The sequence below is a fragment of the Heliangelus exortis genome, chromosome 2 (genome assembly GCF_036169615.1).
Source record: "Heliangelus exortis chromosome 2, bHelExo1.hap1, whole genome shotgun sequence".
In the NCBI taxonomy this organism is placed as follows: domain Eukaryota; kingdom Metazoa; phylum Chordata; class Aves; order Apodiformes; family Trochilidae; genus Heliangelus; species Heliangelus exortis.
In genome coordinates this window covers 27,162,891-27,186,246 of record NC_092423.1, presented here as the reverse complement: position 1 = coordinate 27,186,246, position 23,356 = coordinate 27,162,891, and positions in this window count along the sequence as shown.

Below are 23,356 nucleotides of genomic sequence, written 5' to 3'. Positions count from 1 at the left end.
CCTTAACTGAAATGAGATTATGACTCTTCCTCCATTGCCCTGGGACTGGCACAATGCCTTGCACTGGCATTGTCATTGCACGCCTAGTTTGGTGACAAAAAAACCCCCAAACCTGCAATCAGCTCTGCAGGAAATTTTTTTACCTAGTTCTCCTTGGACAGAAATTTATTTGTGTTTTTCCAAGGGGTTCTACAGATACTAGTGATTTTGCACAGAGGGCACAGAGGCCAAATCTTCTTTAATCAAAGGATCGGCTGTCAGTTACTTCTATGAAGTTTGGATTTGGCCTAAATCAATACAGATTAGGAAAGAGAAAGGATTCTCTCCAGCAAGCAAGTGGCAAAGCTGGGTTTTAAATGTAAATCCAACTAGCAACATACTACTCAGCTCACCAAAAGGGCCCCTGGCAGCATTCTGAGGCAGGAGATGGATGGAAAGGGTTTAAAGTGTCCTAAGAAATCTCAGAGAGAAAATATAAAAAAAGGGAGCAGGACGGTAGAGAAAAAGTCCATCTGTGAGGTGTAAGAGTTTAGAGGGTGGTGTTAGCTTCTCCCTCGTCCTCTGTTTTGTCTTCTTTGCCTTCCTGTCCCTTGCTCTGGACTATTTACTTCAACAAATTTTATTGTTTGTTCTTTCCCAGTACAAGTTCTGTATCTGCCATTGTCCTTTTGGCAGCCTGCCTGTTGGTAATTGGCAGGAGATACAGCTTCTGGCAGTGTTGAGTCACTAAGAGAAGTGGACTAGCAGGACACTTAATAACACAGGGATCTCAAAGTGTTTTACAAACATTAATTAAGTCTTACGATACCTTTGTGAGAAAGGGAAGACTTATTAGACATACTTCACTTCTGGGAAAAAGAGAATTACTAAAGCCAGCTTTTTCTAAAGTGCTAATATATTTTTATTATTTGTGTTATATATATATATATGTGTAATATATAGCTATGTAATTATAGGCAGGCTGAATTTGGGGCATCTGCTTGCAGACTCTTGTATGAACAACATATAATCAAGACATGCAAAATTAAAATCCACTTTTGAAACAGCTTATAATGCATAACCTTGAAAAAAATCATTAAGACTGAAATAGAATCAAGAATGTGAATGCTTCAGCCTACTTCCACCAAGAATCGTGACAGTGAGTGAAATTAAAACCACTGGGGTAAACTCAGTACTGATATAAGGCAAGTAAGTTGGAAGGCATCAGGCAGGTCTCAAAACACCACTGCTTTAGTCTTGGATATTTAGGAAACCAGACATATAATCTCTGTCTCACTAGGAGATCTAAATGCTCACAGTCTTTTCTTTCTGTTGCTGTCTGCTCTTTTTTGCCCAAAGACATAATAACTATTTTAGGTAACTTCACACTGTGATGAGGCCTGTGTTATGTAAATGAAATGAAGACATTCAAGAATGAATTAACAGATGACTGTGAGCCAGGACACTTTTGGAAAAAATGGCGAGGTGATATTTAGCAGCATCCAAAGCTTGTTTTGCAGTGTTGACTTAAGCATATAGTATTTTCTGGTGACTTCTCTGAACCTAGAACTTGTTTCCTCATTTAGACATGTCTAAATGGACACATGGTTTAGGTTAGGTTATCCTAGTTAGGATATCCTAGGTTTAGGTTATCCTAATATGCTCTATCTTTGTGCCCTGGTGATTTTTTCACTCAGTCCTGTAAAGACCTGTAAAAGATTAAAGGACAGATCTTAAGTTCTGTGTTAGAGAGGCAGTGAGGAAAGAAAATTTCTTATTGGTGACACATTCATAGATGGTTTTAAAGAACGTTTTTAAGAATGGTAGCCTTACATCTTTCACATTGCATATGCTGTATATTATGTGAGAAATAACCCAGCATGCACAAGATTTCTGCACAGAAGACCAGATACCACTGTCTGCTCTACGTCTTAATTCTGTGTTTAGGGAAGATGGTGAGAACTATCACTTTTAACTCCTCACTTTCCCATTTGAATAGGAAGATAGTTTTCTACCTGCACTATCAAATAATTTTTTTTTTAGATCTTCCTACTTTCCCAAACCCACAGCATTGCGGTGGAATTTAACATTCTGCCAATGAAGAAAGGCCACAGTAAAGCCCAGAAGTAGCTGCCAACACTCTCTAATGGTTATAAAGCCTTCCAAATCTCAGATTTGCACTTCTCAAGGAAAAAAGATCATAAATGAAGTTCTAACACTATTGCTGGAATTCAGTTTATTTAGGAGCATACTTTGCTGTAATTATGAAAATAGTTTGATGAAAGGACATACCAAGATGTTCTGTACTGCTATGCAAGATCAGTGTCATTAAATGATTCTGGATACAGATAAACAGAAACACAATTATGAGCTAATTGGCAAAGTCAGAATTAACAACTGAATTTGCAACAAGCAACTAAGTGACACATTGCATAATTGGTTCTAGTAGATTTTTGCTCTTACATTGTTCATATTTCATTCTTGCAAATTAGCCTGGAGACTGATCCTCTGTATCAACCTATTAAGTTTCAGCTTTTAAAGTTCAGCTGCTTTCTGCATACATAAAACATCTACTTTTTATAGAACATTTTTTAATCCTTTTACAGGTAAAGGAAATGAACTGATTTTGCTCACATTTACCAAAAAGAAAATAAATTAAAAATATTCACCTTTGGGCTGAGAGCCAGTGTAGAAAATCTGAGTCAAAAAGCAGAACTTTCCAGCTGGTTATATGATGTATGTGAAAGTGCAGAATTTTAATAAGAATGTTAAAATTATTTACTGCTACAGCCTGTTTGTAAAATTAAAATGTAAACTTCTGTATTAGCTTACAACATGATGGAACACACTCAAACTGTGACCCATTTGCTGTTAACAAGGTTTGTGGTTGACAAATTGTCCACCCACAAGTGTCTTCCCAAGAATACTGCACACCTACCTTAGACATTTGCCTTATTTTCTCAATCACAGTTTTTTAATCTTCTCATGAAACAATGAAATAATCATTAAGGAAAGAAGCAGTTTACTAGCACATCAAAAATATATCACTAGGACTGATTTTAAAACATTACCCTGACAGTGGCTTTGGCAAGGGTCTGCTAGTTTGGTTCTCAGCCTACTGATATTACCCAGCACGTGCAGGTTCGTGCCACTCCACTTCCTCTTGCTGTATTTTCCCTGCTGTGACAGTGGGTTGTGGTGGTGGGCAGAGCTGTGTGCCATCTCTTGCGACGTGTCTTTTGGTCCAGTTCAGACACTCCATTTTTCAAACCATATAGACAGAGTTGAACTTTAATTGATAGGTTGCTACATGAAAACTTGCATCTCTTTTTCCACTCCTGCTGTCAACTACAACTTCAACAAGGACCTTTGTGTGCTTTGTCTTGAAAAAAAAATACTGTGTAAGATTTTTTTTTTTAAAGGCAGAAAAATATCATACAATTCCCGTATTCTTCCCATACTTAGCATTTTAGCATAGGGATGCTTTCATAGAATCATAGAATTGGCTGGGTTGGAAGGGACCTCAGAGATCATCAAGTCCAACCCTTGACCCACTACCGCTGCAGTTACCAGACCATGGCACTGAGTGCCACATCCAGTCTCTTTTTAAATATCTCCAGGGACAGAGAATCCACCACTTCCCGGGGCAGCCCATTCCAATGTCTGATCACCCTCTCAGTAAAGAAATTCTTTCTAATGTCCAACCTAAACCTCCCCCGGCACAACTTGAGACCGTGCCCTCTTGTCTTGCTGAGGGTTGCCTGGGAAAAGAGACCAACCCCCACCTGGCTACACCCTCCTTTCAGGGAGTTGTAGAGAGTGATGAGGTCTCCTCTGAGCCTCCTCTTCTCCAGGCTGAACAGCCCCAGCTCCCTCAGCCTCTCCTCATAGGATCTGTGCTCGAGTCCCTTCACCAGCCTAGTTGCCCTTTTCAGTCTTCTGTCCTTACAACCTGTTTGTTTCAAATCAGTACCACCCTAGATGTTCTGGGTAGAGCCTATATGCAGGACTAACTGGAAATACTTTTGGTTTCTTGTCAGTGGAGGTGGACAGTTCTTTTCTCTGGGGCTTCTGGAGAACTATCTTAAGCAACGGAAGCATCACCATTTCTTTTAATTTTCTTGGAACAATGAATTTGTTATCTTAGTCATTGGATGGCAGGTTTACAAAGGGTTTGATTAACACGCAGAAAATGGCTGTCTGACTCCACTCTGAAGTGAAAGCTAAATAAAGAAGCCTTTTCATGAAATGTGTTTTTCATACAAATGCTGATACAAATGTTGTAAACAGCCCCAGGAATTACACTGGATATCCAAGCCTGGCCAAAGATTTTTAATGAAAACAGGGACTATTCATAAATAAGGAGGTTGTGTGAACATTGGTGCTCCCAGATTAAATAGACAATACAAACACCTGCCCAATTAATTTGAGATACAAAACTACACTTCCTATATGAAATCAAAATTTAAATTAAAGTCTTATGGGTGTTCTGGGTTGATGCAGTGCTGTTTTGGGTAGCAGTCTAGGGGTCCCCAAATGGTGTCTCATGCAAGGAGCTTCTGAATAGCTCTCCCTGCTTCAAAATGCCTGGCCCCACCTCAGGCCATCAGTGAACTAAAAGATGTTTGAACCTGTGATTAATGATTAACATTCAAGTAGAGGAAACACCCAGTGATTAAAAGCAGGGCAGAAGAAGAGGTGGAGGTGAGAGAGAGCAACATCAGGAGAGAGGACTACACTAGAGGAGAGCAATGCTGGAGCAGAGAGACCAAGGTTGGGGAAGAAGGTGCCTAACCAGAGATCTTTCTCTGCCTCCCATGGTGAGAGGGCAGCCTGTCCTCTGTAACCCATGGAGGATCATGGTGGAGCTGATTCTGAAGGACTGCAGCGGAGCAGTTCTTGTGGACTTGCTACCCATGAACAGTTGTGGGCCTGTAGCCTGTGGAAGATCAGGGAGCAGATGTGGACCTGCAGCAGTGGAGGGGACTGTTCCCAAAGTAGTCCGTGGCAGTTTGCACCTCAGGGATTGTGCCTTGCAGGAGGGACTCGGGAGGTTCATGAAGGACTTTCTCCCATGGTGGGGTCCCCATGTTGGAGTAGAGAGACTGAGGAACCCTTCTCCCTGAAGAGAGGAGTGGCAGAAAACAACCTGTGGCATCAGGGCTGTAAACCCTGTTCCCTGACCTCCTGTGCTGCTGGTGGGAAGGAGGTAGAGATATCAAGAACAAAGTAATTTGGGCTCAGGAGGAAGGCAGGGGTGGGGAAAAGGTATTTAAGCTTATACAATTAATAATGTTTAATTAATCAATAACAATAATAACAATACTTAATCATTTTACAAAAGCAGCAATGTTCTAGAAGATATGTATACATACAGACCCACAGAGACACAGTGTTCTAGTAACCAAGACAGTTTTTCCAATACCTAGAGGTTACAGCATTATGGAAATTTCAACAACATGCCATGCTCATGCCTGTTTTTGGCAGTGTGCTTTTAAATAATGAGATGATAGTTACTGAAGAAATATGAAAACTGAAAAGAAAATTAAGAAAACAATATCACAATGTTTTGAGTTTTTAAATATTTGTTAAATATGCTTTCTGTGTTCTTGTTTGTATTATTTCTTTTAAGTTTTTACTTTAGCCTTTTTACTTTCTTTGCTTTTTGAGTTTGGATTTTATTTTCAGGGTTTTCTTTGCAACTGGGAAGACAAACCCTGGATCTGCAATAGCATCAAGATATAAATCTCTAAGTCTTTCAGTATGATTTAGGCTCTTTTTAAGAAAAGAAAGGGAGAACTGCAATTCTTTGCCCACACAAGCCCTGACAATAACATGAGATTGAATTTTTAGTTGGTAGTACTGAATATTTAGATTGTCCTAAGTTTGTCTTTCAGTGGGTATGTTCTCCTCTTGAACCTAAAAATGTAGCCTGAGTTTATTGAGTACTTTGGTCATTTGTCTAAGAATCCAGAGGCTTTGCAGGAGCTGTAACTGTAGCAAACAGCTCCTTCTTAAATTGTCATGTATTATTCACACCTTGCCTTGGGAAGAATGGTGCTTTTTCAAAAAAATTAAAATGACAGATTTTTGCCCTAAAGTACTTACAATAAAAATTTATAGGTCTGACTAGGCTATTGGGTGTCCAAAAATCAAGGACAAATGGCCCCTTCACATGACTCATCAGTTCTATGGACATGCTTTCAGGATACATGGCACCTTTTGGCCATGAACTGTACACCTGGTCTCTAGAACAAATGTAATGCTTTTTTCCAGTGGAAATAGGGGAAGATTTTCTTGTCATACTTACAAAACCCAAAACAGTTATCTGGTGAAATATGGTCAGAAGAACAGGAAGAAAGTCTGAGACAAGCATGTTAATGCTGAGGCACTGCTGAGTAAATGAATTTTAACAGATTGTTTTGAATATAGGTTTGATAAATAAGTACTTGAGGAGTGTTTAATATGCATTGCATTGACTTTGTAACCATTTCTACCAGCAAAATTAAGCAAAAACATTTGGTTCCATTCTATATTTTTTCTGTTTTCTCTCCACTCCTGCAGTTTAAATGTTACATTTTAGATTTATAAATTGCTCTTGAAGGGTGCACTTGCTGGCCTTGTTAGACTTGTTCATAAAGTTCAGTGTAAGCTCTGATGGTGCAGCCACCTTCCTCATCTTTGGAGAGTACTTTGCTATGAGGACAGCATCCTCATACCAAATTCTTACAAACAAATAATGTGTTGTGGCCACTAAGACCAGCTTGGTTTAGAGGAGTAACTTTGCTTTACTTTTAAGTCAAGCCCTCTGCCTTGCAAATATCTTTATGAATTATCAGATATTATTCATCCAGTACCTCAGGAAAGAATGGTGCTTCATAGAGAAATTAAACTGACTTATTTATGCCCCAAAGTGCTTATAATTATTATAAGGTATAAAGTTACAAGGTATCTCCAGGTGGGGAAAACAGATGATGGAAGAGGAAACTACGTGAACTTGGTACTGGAAACTACATGAATTGGTACTGTAGGAATCTTATGGGTGGCTGAAAGATTTTTCTATCAAAAAATCTGAGAACTTTTGACTCCTCTGTAAACTTTCACAAATTGAATAATGAAAAGTGATGATGTTTTACTCAGGTAAATAGGATATTCTCTCTTTATTTCATTGAATTCGTTAAACTGGAAAAACAAATAGTCTGTTAAAATTATTTTAGTTCAACAGTTATCTTTGTCTTGCATTCCAACACTCTCAAAAATCATCTCAACTGGAGTAGAAGGTAGTGACTAAAAGCTTGATAGAAGTCATTGACTGGAAAGAAATAGGAGGAAGTGAGTCTTGAATTTGGAGTTCAGTGCAGAACAAAAACTTCCCTCTATCCCACAGCTCTGCAGAATGACTGCCATTCTAACTGGGAAAGGGAGGGCTTACCCTCATACTTTTTTTTCAGACATGTTACTGACTTTTTTTAACCTAACACTCACTCTGAAACACATAATGGAAGTTAAAAAAAATACATTAACTGACTCACTTTTTTTGTAATGGAGCTTCTGAAATGGGGTCTTTATTTCATGTTTCACAAAAGTCTTTTTGTGAAACTATTTAAAATATTTCTATTATTTTAAAAAAATTATTTTCTTAACAAGTGGCTAGTCATCTATGGAGTTCCCTGATATTCCCACCAAAGTTTACATCTAAATCCAATCAGTATTAATAAAATGCTAAGAGTACCTATCACAAAAACTTGAAACTACAATCTCTATGTCAAAATACATTGGGGCTTCCATACTCCAATGAAATGCCATCTAAGAGGGAAATTCACCAAATTGAACCGTGATTGTTTCCCAGTCCCAATGTAGAATCAAAAGAACTACACTATTAAATTTAATACAGGCCCTATAATATTCCTACATCCTGTAGTCTCATATTTGGGATAATATTTACAGAAAGTTTAATTGAGAAGCACTTGAATAGCCGCAGACATGTAGAATCTAATAGTTGTCTTGCTTTAAGCCTCTTTCCTAGTAAGTAAGAGAATACTGTTTTCTAAACTCAGATATAGTATGCGGAGGCTTTCTTCTCTCTTCAAGACATATTTCACCCTGTGTTCCATGTTGCTGTGACATGCCCACAGATTAGATATTCTGGTGATGTTCTGAATTTGGTATGTCCTACCTATCTCTGCTTTTTTTTAACCTCAAAGTAGAATCTGTTGAAACCAGAATGGATGTGATAGGTAGGGGCTGAATAAGACCACTTGTAGATGGCAAGAATAAATTAGGATGGTTGTGTGCCTAGTGTTTATCAGACATATTCTAGTACTAAATTGTTCACAGAGAATCAGAATATTGTAATAAAGTTACTATAAATATTACTCACATATAACTTTATGCAACATGAGGAGGACATTATGTTTCTTTTTAAGTATTTTGACACTTTTGCATTTTAGACAAGCCTTTTCTGGTGACCTACAATCCTCAAATTTACTAAATTAAACCAATATTTAAACAGATGTCTCAGAGGAGATGTATATCACTTCTAGCCAAAGTGAAATTTATTCAGAAGTGTGTGGTGATTCTTGAACTCTTATCTTGAACAAAGAAAGGACAGTGCTCACAAGCAGAAATCAAGAAATTCAATGAATATTATTTCTATTGTCCTTGGCATCTGCTGAATGAGAAAAACATCAATTCTTTTTATATTAAAAAAAAAAAAAAGTAGCAAATCACAGACAATAGGGTATTTGTAGGTGTTTGAATTCTCTTATCATAGTTCTCCTAGCAGTGGACTTCTTTAAAATCACTGACTGATCCTAAGAGAAGATGTTTACAGAAAATTTAACAATCATTACTGTGTGATTTCAAACTAGGAATGAAAACAAAGTACCTTGGTGTAACTGCCATAATCTGAGATGCTCAGACTAGATTTTGGCTGTATACAGATGAAGGCAACGATGATTTATCCATATAAGTAAACTTCTGGCTTTTTGTAGAAATTTTCAGGCTTCTGAACTCTGGTAGAATATTTTTGTGCCATAAAAGATATGGCCTTCAATTAAGCACTTGATGAGCTTTTGATATTCATAAAACTTCAGATTGGGAACTCAAACTAGAATTGTATTAGATTCAGGCAGGGGAAAATACCAGTCTTTGATGAAGAAGGAGAGAGAAGTTACTCTAGGCCTACTGGGATTTGAAATACTCAAAACCCCAGAGGAAGCTGGCACCATAGGAAGTTCTTTCCTGGACTCAGAGGAAAGCCTGCATGTGAAGGAAATGAATGAAACAGCAATTTCTTCTTGTCTCTCCAACTTTTCTCCCATTGCTGATAATTACTCCCAGCTGGGAAGGCACACAACTGGTCCTACAAAGTGATTGTCACTTCCTTTCATTACACCAATTATCTTTGGCTAATGTGGGAGCATATATTTATATCTATATAACCTCTATGTATTCTCTAAAGAAATTATACTCTGGAAAGAAGGCTAATAAACAAGAAAGTGTGGAAATTTATAGAGAAAAATAACAAGAGATGCTAAAGACACTAAAGAAGTAGCTTTCTTTTATGAAACCAGTCAAAATTTGAACTGCGTATTAGGAACACATGAAAACACAGCAATATTAGGAAAGGAAAGAAAGTATTGAAGAGGAACAAGGAAACATCAAATTCTTAACAGGAAATTATAAAATCATTAGTAGGGATAAAGTAGATATAGGTATTCAACAAATATGTCTTTGTTTGGAAAGAAATAAGTATAATGTAGCAGAATGAGATATTTTCTGGATCATTAGTTACTAAGGAATACTTTAAAAATGTCTGCACTTGTAAGGATGTCTCTGGACTGACAGTATTAATACTTCTTAAATACAGGAGTCCTTGGAAGATTTTTAATATATGAGATTGCTGATAATGTATGAATGTAAAATTAAGGTGTCACCAGGTGCAGAAAAATAATGGAAAAATGAGACAGGATTCGGTTCATAAAGCTAAAGACATAATTAATGGTAGTCAACATTATTTTTTTAGATAAGAGATCTCATCAAAGTAAAGTAATTTGTGTGATAACATTATAATGGTGTTTGAAAGTGGTAAATTTTAGACTGAAAATGTGGGTAAGTGAACAGATCCTTGTATCTAACCAAAATACTCTACAGAAGTATAGAGTGTCAGTAACAGATAAATTTAAACTAGATGACTAACAGGTCTGAAAAAAGCTAATTGTCTGTGATATATCTCTTTGGAAGTGGTATACGACAAAATTGGTGTTAATGGTACAGGGAAGAGTGGGGTGAGAGAGTGGGTCACTCTAACTTGGCTTGTAAACCAGGCATCTTATATTGAACCTGACAAACGCAGAAATTTGGTTTTAAAAGTGAATCTTGGAGGACAGGAAGGTGAGGTGAGTCTTGGAATGTGATGATTTTGGAGCAGAATATGATATCCCAATGCCCAAGGGCAGTTCCACGGTAAAGAACTCCAATATGGTTCCAGATGTGCAAGCAGATGACTAATAAAGAGCTCCCATGCACTTAGGAAATTGAGATGTGCTTCTAGACAGCTTGAAAAACTGGCAAGGGCTTAGGAAGAGCCACAGAAGTATTTGAAAACTGGAAAAACTCCCCACTGTTTAGACTTAAAGCCCTTCCACTTACTGACTTATCACTGAAGAGGTAGAGTATGCACTGACCTGCAGTGGCTACCTCTCCTGGAAGAGAGAAAATATGATGTGCAGCAAGGAGAACCAGTGGGTGGTAGGCAGTGCCAGGCAGATGCTAAGGAGAAGTAAAGCAGAGAGAAAGTGATTGATCACAGGAGAAGAGTGCCAAGCAGATTCTCCATCTGCAGATGTCGCTAAGTTAGGGAGTGAACATTTTTTAGGAGACACATTTTAGAGAGAAGTTGGATTTTAGTCAAATGTAACTTGTTGATACAAGAACAAATGTTGTATATCCAATATATGCTGCATTTGAATAGACAAACTGATTTTTTATTTTTGTCTTTAAATTAGTTAGTTGGATTTAAAACAGGAATGTAGAGAAAATAGGCTGATCCAGGGCTAGGCACTTGATGTGCAATAGCCATCATGTGAGCTACCTAAAGAATATAGTTTTAATATAGCCAGTAAATACTTCTTTGAGAGTCTGTAGAGTTCTTGGTAGCATTTCAGCTCCATGGTAATAGTTTATGCATTCTTCACTCAAGCAAAATCTTGATTTCTGAATATTTCTGAAAATAAATCAGATTTCTGGAACTTTTAAGGTTCAATCAGAAGCTGTAAGTATTAAATTGGACTGATTTCAAAATGAAACTGATTTTTAATCCTTGAGATGAAATTTCTATTTCTTATTATTAAACCCATAGAGCACTCACTCTTTACAGAATTTACTTTCATCTGTGCTGTTTGGCTCTGAAAAAAGAATAATTATTATTCAAGGTGTGATAGATCTTTGTACAGAATATGTTTTCTAGGCTATCTGGGTACAGAAATATAGGAAGAAAAGTATAGTAAACGTTGAAGAAGATGCTTTCCTCAAAGATTCTTCAGACTTCAATAGCCTTCAGGCATGATTTGATAGAATGCATAAAATATATAAAATATTAAAGCATAAAGACCGGTTGGATTTATTTTATGTAAACTAGAAATAGTCTAAGTTTTTTTGGACTTCTACACTTTGAAGGGTGCCTTCAGGTGGCCAGTGGCAAAATGATAGAGAGAGTGTTGCCCTCAAATATACCACTTCTTTTTTTACCAGACTACTGTGACCAGACAAGAGGTAAAAACGGCAAACACACAGTTTCCTCAGCCACTCCATGTTATAGGTGTGTATATTAGCTTTCATTGCCATTAATTCTGATTTTCCCTATTAAGCTGGGCTGTGAACTCCAACAGACAACACATGGTAGCTTCTGCTGGCTGTTACAAAGGTGATAACCTGGACTAAAGGAGCAGGGAAGAGCAGGTGTGTTAAATCTTCTGGACATGGACTGTTCAGCTATCTGGAATGTCTGAGAGAGTCAATATGAGCTTATTCTTATCTCAGTCTTGTCCCTCAGCATAGTTAAGGGGACTGACAGTGTATCCAACCATTTCTGCATCATACAGAAGTGGACTGAATACAAATTTGGGTGCAAAGGATGTAATTGTTGAGCAAAAAAAGTTTTCTTCTGTTAAGGAAAATGTTGGAAAAGAAAAATAATGAGCCTTTTTTGAACACTTTTCTAATTCAGTTACTATATAATTTTTCCAAGACATAAAGAATTGGCTACTAAATCTGCTAAATGTTGGCCAAAATGGGAACCACTGCAGTATTTCACTTAGAGGTCTATACATTTGAATTAGAATTGCCTACAATAAATTGTTTTAAAGTACACTTTCAGCCCAAAACTTTACATATCACTTTCTTACACCCCAGTAAAAATTTGGTAACAGAGATTGATTGACACATAATATTACTATCATGACATTATTTGCATGCCATTTTCCAAAACATTACTTATTGTGTTTGACGCCTGAAAAACATACTTTTGAACACTAATTTTCTAATGGCTGTGTAAATATGACCTGTGCACTAGAAGGAATTCTTTCACTCATTACTTCTTTTCTATTTCTAGGCACCAATATATCCATTAAACTAGAATACTGTTTTTGGGTTTTTTTAAGGACTGACTTTTACTGAGGTAGCAGCAGTCCTAACATAAATAACAATGTAATGATGTATTACCACAAATAACTGAAAACAAATGACAATTAGAGAACAAGTGAATAAAATGCTGGTCCGCAAAGTGTTCATTTACTCTGTTATTTACAATGGGTTTTCCTATGCAATGGTACAAATTAGTGATGTTTTATTGTACACAAACAAATATTTTCCTGATTTTTTTATATTTCTTTCTAGCAACTAAGATGTGGCAGAGTTTCCCACTGGAGGAACCCATAGAACAACCAAGGCAATGTCCTACTGTATATAAATTTCACAAAAATTCATTTTATCCTCCCCACTCCTCTTTTGTATCTTATTTCACAAAGGAAACAAGTCAGATAAGGATGTGGTAAGCAGTGTGGAAATGATGCACAGAAAACCATATCTACAAGGGAGTTAACTAGAGCTGCCACAGTAACCCCTCCGTGCTGTCAGGAAGATCCTTTCTGCAAAAGTCCCTCACAGCTGAGCCCATTGCAGCTCTTTGCCTGTGGAGAGCTGTAATACAATGTGCTACACCTGAGAAAAAGTAGTGGTTGATACTGTTAATGACAATAGATTTATTTAGTTTGTATGGTTGTCATCTAGCTCTACTGTCTGAAAATGGAACAATGACACTTTGACTTTCTATCAGTCCTCAGATGATGAAGCAAAAATGATTTGTATGGAGATGGTCTTGGTCATAAATGGAGGAAAATCCAGGTTCATTCACTTCCCTCTGTAACCTGTCTCTTTCTTTGCTTCTTACAAACCTACTTAGCTTTCTCCATCCCTTCCATGGTTTCATTTGAATCTTTTAAATCAGGGTGCTGAACACCCATGGTGATAGCTCTGCCACTGTGATATGACTTTAGATTTCCTGATTTTGCCTTTTCTCACATGCCTAATACCCGAATGTCTCAACTAAACAGCAGTAGGGGGTTAGCACTGTATACAGAGAGTAGACAGGACCATTAAAATCAGGTGGAGTTTTTTAGGCCTTAGCAGTCCTCTATCTCATCAGGGAGATTTACCCTTTAGGATGAATGTATTCACAAGAGATTTTTATGGCTATGCTTGCATTGGTTCTGGTACTAAAAATGGCCTGAACCCTTCAGTTTACCTAAAACCTTCTATTTTTCATCTTTATTGTCATTGCAAATATCAGATGCCTGTCTTACAGCAAGAGTTACCAGATTTTAGGAAAGCAGCAAGAGTTACCAGATTTTAGGAAAGAAGACTGTTTTTTTGTGTTTGCTGACATTGCCTATGGAATATTACCACAAGGCAGGAGTAGTAGATGGGGGGCCTGACACATAATTATCACAGCCTTTCCTTGGCCAAGAACCAAGTGCAATGGAGACAGGGTCTGAGCGTGATAAACCAGAGAGAACAGAACCACACAGTATCTAGAATTATGAGCCTGGGTGCAGCCCATGGATCAACAAGTGGGAGGCAAGTAGCACTTGGGATTGCTGGAAAGGTGTGCTGTGGTATTGTCAGGTGCCTTGGTGTGTGGTTTGTGGTGACATCTGGCTATAGAACCTCATTTTAATAGTGATGATGAGGAATGTCCTTCTGCAGATGTCCAACATCATGTAGAAGCAGACAGCTTAAAATGGGACCATGGCACCTGGGAGTGGAGCTGCCTCCCAAGAATCCAACACCCACACAAAATGCTGCTTCCCTCTGGGCTCAAATGTCCCCTCCCACCAGAATGGGAATTAATCCATGCAGCATGTAAGGAGACCATAAATTTTTGTTTAAACCAAGCTGTTTCTGTTTAGGGAGTACTAATTACAGCTGCTGGGGACCAGAACATGAACAAACAATTAAGGGCACTGCTTTGTTTCCCTTTTACATCTTGGATGCAGATATTGCAAATATTGGGCATTCTGCTGTTCAGTGGTGAGCTACTGAATGGGCTGGCAGTATAATTACAGTAATGTTCCCAGGCTGCTGACTGAAGGAAAGGGCAAGGACCTCATTTCAATGCTTGCACCGAGCCCCCAGCACTAGCATGCTACTCTTTGTTGCTACTTTTAATGTCTGAGAGATTTTATTTTTAATAAAGGCAAATGTTTCTTGCCATAACATAATTGCTTTTCTAAAAATAAGTTTAGCAAAACCAAGGGAAAATAAGATTAATTTCTTAGTCAAGAAGGGCTGAAAAGCTCTCCATTTCTATGTCTAGCTGAGATTGTATGATAGCAGGAGTTAGAAAGGAATTTTAAAAGATGTTAATAAATATGCTTTGAATATACATCTAGCTCTTGGTACAGCTTTTTAAAGTTAAATGAAGTCAATGGATGTCTTCTCATTGACTCTTCTTGGTTTTCGATCAGGCTGTAAGGACTTGTCACTCCATTTTCAATTAAACAGCCTGAACTGTCTGACTCAGCATTAGCAGGGAAAGATGGGCAGAGAAACATCTGAAAAAATCATCATTTTAAATCGTGCAGTCAGACACTACAAAAAAAATCCATTAAATTTTAAACTGCAAATCTATCTCTATACCCTTGGCTGGCCTGAGATATCCACCAGCATAAACTATACTGTGGAAGAATTTAACACTGTCATTTCATTCACTGCATTTGGATTTCTTGGGGGTCTTCAGAGAACTGAGCAACACAGGAAAAAGTAAAATTAGAAATAGAATGTTCTGTGAACTCCCAGATTCATAGTTCTAAAATGCATGGATCATGTTATAGAACACAAAAGCTAACACTTGCATTCAGCCTCTTATTTAAGAAGTGAGAGAGAGTGACAGAAATGCTGAAAAAGAAGAAAACATTTTTTCTTTTCCCATTTTGTGCTACCAAAGATCAAAATGGATCTGAGAAAAATCTCACAATCATTTCTACTGTTTAAAACTAAATTAAGGTTTGGATGGCTTTATCATATTACACAGATATTTGACAGTTTTTTCAGTATGTAATATGTCTACAAGGGATTTTCAAAGTAGATTGTAACATAGGGTAACTAATGAGAGCACATGACCATCTTCTGAAGTTTCAGAAGTTATATCTGAAAAAATTAATCCTACCACTTATCCAGAGGATCTCTGATATGTACTTTTATTATTGTCATGATCACTATTTTAATTGCCTGACTTGCCCCAGACATTCTTACAAAAAATGAACATTTCCCTCAAATGACTTCTTAAATTCTGTGTCATATACTGACACGTTGTCATAAAGTTAGTTGGTTGGTAACTAGTAGGAACTTTCTAAAATGCCAACAAAGGCATCCTCTTTGGCTCTTTCAGCAGCTGGAGAAACAACTTCTTTGAGATTAAATTTGCATTTATCAAGATACAGAACAGAGCTTTTACAGAAGGAGGGGAAAAGGTGTTGGAGCAATTTCTGTGGTGAGATGGCAGGCTGTCTCCCTGCCTGATACCTGCTGGGCTTAAGCCATGGCAAGAAATCATAAGCAGTTGTGACACTTATAATAATTACCTATTCATGAATAGGAAAAATACTTCTTTCATATGATTATGAATGCAAAAATCAGGTTTTCCATAAATATCCATGTATTTAACAATATATTTACTAAAGTGTTAAAGAAAATCTCTTCACCAAGAAGGAATTTTCAATATGAATTCCATGTATCTACATGTCTGGTGGGCAATCATAGAAGTTTAATGCATTTATGTACTTCCTACAAGAGGAACAAGGGTGGGAAATGATTTTCCTAACACTGAACTTTTTTTCTTAGATGGAATTTACCTTCAGCTTTCATCAGTGTTTCTGCATCTGTCTGCATGATAGTTGTGATATGAATATACTACACAGTCCTGTTCTATTCTCAGCAGGGGGTTATGTGAGTTATATGTCAGAGATTTCTGTTCAAATTAGAAATTTCTGTTCAAATTTTAAGTGATAATTTAATTCCCATTTTATGAGGCAGGATATGGAGCTTTTCACAACTCACCATATTTTTGGAAGACTCTTTTGGGGTACCAGTATGCCATTAACATTGCTATTTTACACTAGAGTCACATGAATTCCAAGCTTCATTACTGACTCCTGCAAGACGTAGGTAATGCAACTTTCTAGATAATTTTCACATAATGCAAGAGACAAGAGAATATGATATTTTTTCAGCAATGAGATCTCTTCAGGGGTGTAGCCTTGTGAGAGAACATAGTAGTGGCCTTGCAACTTCCCCAAAGGACTTTGATGTGATGCTAACTGCTTCATTATTCTGGCCTAATTTATGAAAACGCTTTGAGAGAAAGTCAGATTTTAAATGATAAAGTTGCTAATGCATTGCACATAAGAGACAAATTTTCCCTGAGGCTGAGCTTGGTGGAAGGGGGTAGTTGGAAGAAGTTCTTAGGCTGATGCTTTAAGAACCTTCCAAACTCTTCCTTGTGGCACAGTGCAGGAGGGTAGAGGTGTTCTGACCCAGAGATGTACTGAGGCACATGCGGTAGAGGCAAACACAGATGTATCAGCAGGCCAAGTCCTGAAGGCAACATATCCATGCTGGTAGGCCCAGTGTTTCAGTTAGTAAGCCCCATGCCTGAGCAGAATTTACCAGATTTCTTATGGGAACCTACCTTGTTTGTTTCCAGTTTGAAAGATAAATTTCTTCACTTTGTGGTGTGGACATCTTTAAATGTGGAAATTACTGTGCAGGGTAGACTACAGCTTCCCCACATCTTCCCTACCTTTCCTTCCTTTCTTTAACTATAGCTTTTGATCAAGTCTAAAATGCAAAAGCACTTAAAAGAATGTATAAATTTATGTCACTGCATAAATATTAAATGCAAAAATAAATGTTCTACTGGTATTATCCATTTATGTTTAAAAGTTACCGTATGTAGGGCAACAAATACTTTGACATAGTACACATGTAAAATAAACTAGCATGTCTTTTTCATCCTAACTCATTTTGTGTAAAACACCATTAGGAACAATCATAATGATACTTGTATATATCCTCCTTACTGACTGATGGAAGTTGAAATTATGGGTATTTTGCCATTCATCATGCAGGTGCTGAAAGATTAAGGTGATAAGTTCAAAGAGCTGATGGCTAATAATTAAATGTAATAAGCATCTGTTATTGTTATTACCCAGGGGCCGAAATATGCTGTTTAGACACAGAGTGTGGTTGTGGACACTGTAACTCTGCTTTGCCTTTGGAAGGATCAGACAAGAATTACCACTGATCAGTACAAAATCAAAGTTTTGCCAAGGACTCCTCTGCAATAATTTTTAAACACTTCATCCCAATTTCCAGTCTCCTCACTCATTCTTACCATTACCAATATAATATCAGTGTAATTACTGTTGGAATAAAGAGCTAATGAGACAGGATGTATGGTGATGACCCTCAGTCCGTGCCCATAACTGGAGGAGGTCTCATATAACCTCACTTTAAAATTTGCCAAGTTAGGCTTTTAGTTTAAGTCATCTGTTCAGGCTTCCTCAATAGTCACTGGAAAGAGATAGGCATCTTCACAGGGAGCCAATTCTGTCCCAAGATGATTTGGCTGAAGATGATTTGGTTCTTTGAAGATTTCCTCTCTCTTTCTCCACTGACGGGTTAACATTTAGATTTTTAGATTAAATGAATCACAATCTAATACCCAAACCAAATTAAGCTGATAGTTAAGGCAAGTTCATACCTACTGACAATTTGTCTCTAGGCATCGACCTCGAGGATCTTTTTAAATTTTTCCTTCAAAATATGATGATCAGCTGAAAGATGTCAAATAATGTTTCAGTATTTTTGCAAAAGCAAAATAAATTTCTCCTAGACACCTAATAACAAAAATCTAGACATCCCTTGTAGGACCATACTTCTGTTTTCTTTACTTCTGAAAAAAATGACTTTTTATTTTTTTAATCACAGATACCTTATTGATTGAGGAGATTAAGTAGAAATACATGCTAAATTGAGCAATTATTCCACTTACACTATTGACTGCCATTATGCAGGTCAGTTCAGTTAGCTGGTGTTTTCAGAATTATTTGTGCTAAAAAATGTGTGACTACAACACACAGAAGCAGCAGAGGCAATGCAAAGTGCTAATGACTTTTATCAAATCTTGCAGACTGGCTTTGTATAATTTACCTGCATGAGTTGTTAAAAATCCACACCAAATCATAGCTTTATTTCTAGCACTGAATAAAGTCAGACTTGATTCTAGAAGAGCTTAGTCTTGTAGGTAGAATTACTTAGGCAAGTATGACTAAATCTCTATTTTTAAAATAAAGGAGACATAGGCAGAGTTTGACAACTTTTCACAGGTTTAGCTGATTCTATTAGATAAGCTGACTTCTTATTACATAACCAAGGCATTCATAAATATTGACAAAACAGGCATATTTTCTCTTGGATTTAAACTTAAAAAAAAATATTCTTTAGAATGTGACTTCTGATCATCATTAAGAAGACATAAACAGTAAATTAAATTAACAGATGATACTGAATCAAGAGTTGTAGTGCTACCAGTGAGAATATAAGATTAATATGGGGACATCTACAAACAATAGAAATACAGGCAAGAAATTACAAAATTAACCTTTGGATGGTAAAAAGACAACCCACAATAAAGTAAAGGTCCAGTAATCTGAAATATTGTTATTAAATAAAAATGAGATCTTTGTAAGGCAGCTGTGAGACAGATTACTGAAGAACAGCAAGTTGGATATAGATGAACACTTTATAACCAAATGATAATTCTTTTACTGAGCAAGGGCCAAAAGTTCTCCCAATGATCAAGAAATTTTCCTCTAATCTTAAGGACTCCTCATCACTTCCTGATGTAGTGTTATCACTGTAGCAGAGTTTTAGCTATTGCACATACCTTGGGAAGCTGACAAAATGAATGGAAAACACAGGCTGGGTTATACAATGTGAAATTCCCTGCTGAGCTTTGTGCAAGGGACAATGAACCTCAAGAGCCAGTGAAGTTCAGTGCTGTGGTGCCTCTGGGGTAAATACACCTTTGCTCTGCAAAACAATATGTATTTGGTACACACTACCATGGCTGACAGAGGAGAATTAGCAGAGTGGAGAGCAGGTGACCTATTAAAAAAATCAGTTCTGTTATTTTCAGTTGGCAATGGCTGTAATCTAACCCCCAGAACATGGATAAAGTAATGCCCTGGGGATTAAGAATCAAAGGCTCTGTAAAAAAACTTTCTAGGAAGCTTGGCAAATCACTTGGATCAGAACTGTAGATTCATAATGAACCTGGATGTCATGGCAGGGGTAGGGTCAAGTTCAGTAATGTATATTTAGGATAGGGAATTCTTTACTACAACAGGCTGTAAATACTACAAGTTTATATTGCTTCAAGGGAAACCATACAAGAGCATGGAACAAGTATAGACAAAGGATTAAGAAAAGCCTAGTAGCTAGATGTAGATACAGCAGTAAGAGTATTGCAGGTGATTGGTGATGGAGGAAATACCCCATATTGTTAACCAATTCTTATACCCTCTCTTGGGCAGTCACAATTGTCCACTGGGAGAGTAACTACTGGGCTGGTGGGACCTTGTCTTTTAAGGTCTGCCTGTATCTGAGACTAAACAAATGTAGTTTGGTCTCCCTCCCTGTGACCTCTCTTCAGCCAAGAAAGGGAATCAGAAAGAGGGCAGAAGCCCTGTGGGTTAGGCTGTAAACAGATCTAGTGAAATAAAAGTAATGCAAACACCAATATTAGAAGTATCAATATCTCAGAAGTAACCAAGGGAGCAGCAGACCAAAAAAAGGGAATCCCAGAAAACAGAACTCTCCATCTGCACGGTACATCCCCCTTTTATAATAAACATGATGGAAGGTACATGGGATACATCTGTTGGCCAGCTTGGAATAGCTGAGCCAGGGCTAAAAGTGGCCTGATCTCCTATGATTCTGTCCCTGTGAAACCAGGACAGACCTTTGCTTTAAGTTGGTGCAATCACCATTCAGCAAGATACGCAAATTAAAATCTTATTTTTAAGTGTCACCCAAACCTTCTGAACCTGTTATTGGCTGTCATGTATAAGGTCAGGTATTCCCTGTAGCAACCTGACCCACCGGGTCAACTTATAAATGTGTTAAGTGCAAAAACATCTGTTATGTCACCTACTTGCAGGGTAGGAAAAAGATTTTCATAGTATGATCACATTACTGCTGCTCTGTGGAATTTAGGAGCACCTTTGATATATCTTTTAACACATTCTAAAGTTGCCTAACAGCTTTTTTTCTGCCTGATAGAGATTTTTAGCAAGCATTTGCTTAACTTGTGGTGAGCAGAGAGCTTGTGGGGAGTCAAAAAAGAAGTCGATGAATATAGAAAACTACAGTCTAGAAGTAAAGAATACAAAAGTAAGCAAATGTAAATTTTTAGAATACCTATGGCAAATAAAATGAAGACCAAAATATTTTTCACTATAAATAAGTGAAATACAAGAAAAATATAAATAGAGATTTAAGAATTGCAGGCATTGCACAAATATTCATATCAAGACCAAAGACAATTTAGGTATATCAATAAATGAAGAAATGTTTTTCTTTGCTTTCACATAGGACAGTGGAAGGAAATTATGGAAATTTCTACATCTGGAAAAGCAAATGCTGAAGGGAGGATATAATTTTCTTTCATTAGAAGGAAGAAACCTTATAGTATAAAAGGACAGTGTTGACACAAATGTAAATGGGAAAACTATCCATGAAAGTATTTTAATTGGCATTCAGGTTTATAAATATCAGTGTGAGGTTCTGTGACATATTTCTAACAGAAGAGGAAATGAAATGAAGCCTAATGGTATTAGAGTGCATCTTGACTGTTTCCCATAAAACACTATCATGTAGTAGTTTTCTTGTAATAGTCCTGTGCCATATATTTTCCCTAAATGAGATTTTTCTGTCCACAAGAGTCTAAGGGACTTGAAATCTAAGGCTGAAACACCAGTTAATTACTTGAACACCAGTTAAGGTAAATTCCTGTATGCAGTACTCCATCTCAACAACATTTGTGGCTGGATATTTTTTTCCTTTTAGGAAAATTGAGATTTTGTGTTCTGTAAGATAAGAAAAAAACTTTGGAATAAAGTATCACCTTGCCAAGCCATTTTGAATTACTTCAATTCAGGCTTTAATCAAAAAAGGAGAAAATATTTGTATGGCATAGCTGCTGGCATACAACTTAGATACCTCTCTGTCTTTTACTCAGTTATCTAGGGGTCATTCTATGGAAGAAGTCAGCACATGGAAGTTAAAGTCCCAGGTAAGCCCCTGGAGGAGCTTTTCATTTGCAGTGGCTATGGATGGAGTTGAGCATCCTACTGTGGGACCTATATTAGGTCTGTAAAAGTCTGAATTACTCTGTGAAGCTGTAGTTTTAAAATGACATAGCACTAAGTGAGGACTAGACCATGAAACCTCTTAATTTTATGAATGATGGTACATTTAATTTCTTTCTGTTTTATCACATCAGATATGACCCATGCAATTCACTTGAGTCTGATAACACTGAGAGTTCAACGAGGTGGTATTTATACTTGGAACCACTCAACAAAACTGGAAAAAACAAAGACTTTTAAAATCTTTAGCTATCCTATACTTCACAGAATTGCATTTCTTCAATATCAAAAGGTATATCTGGAGTACTTTAAGGACTTCTTATAAATCCTTCCATTACTGTGGTCAGCTTCTGCATTGGTTTTGAATTTTTAGCCCTTCCTTTTCTCAAATCTCTGTTGAATTGTTGACTCAGTTATAGTTAACAAACTTTGTGTATGATAACATATTTTATTTCTTTTATATTTCTTTCAGTTATCCATACGCATCAAGCACTTATGTTTCTTTTTGTTATGCTATCTCTTATATTTTGCTAGATAGCCAACTTTTTTAATAGTGCATTGCTCAGGGTTAATTAGATATTGATCTCTATTGTTGTCAAGTGCTCTAAGACATTTTTCATTATCTGAATTTAATTTTGAGCTATTCGTTTGCCTGGGTAGGTGATCTAAAGGACTGGTAATTGTTCTGATTGATGTGTAGTGAATACTTTCTAATTTCTACCTTTTTGTTCTACTACAGTGTTACGAATTAGTAATAGTCACTGATCAGTAACAATTCAGGACCTCAGCATTTCACTTGAACAAACACCATCTTTGAAATACTGATAAAACTATCATAAAGCTTGAAATCCAGAGATGTGACTTGTAAAATTAGAAATTAAAACAAGTTAATATTCTCAAAATGTTAACAAAAAAAGCAGCAGATAAGTGCATTCAATCTAGTTTTCTATCCCCACTTCCCATGAAAAAACTTAGTGTAACAAACACTCAGATATGCTAAAACAAGCCAATGCCATATCTATTTTGAGATGCACAAAGAGAATAATGAGGGACTTATGATGATACAACTGCACAGGGTTAAATAACTCTTCAGAGGAAAGCAGAGCTGAAATATTCCTAAAGGTCACATGCTGTCTCTTCAGACCATTTAAGGCTTCTGAAATGTAGCTGTGAAGTAAAATAACCTCTCCAGAAGAGTCATTCTGTGAGAGAACCAGCAAACATCAGTACTGAGATAAATGGGAGTGAAGAAAATTGATTTTACAATTGTAATGTAAGCATGGTCAAACGTTGTAGACCAGTACTGCAAACATGCTTCTATAGTACTGCTTTATCTTAAAAATAATAACACAGAAAATTTAGCTAAATACACCCTAACAGACTCA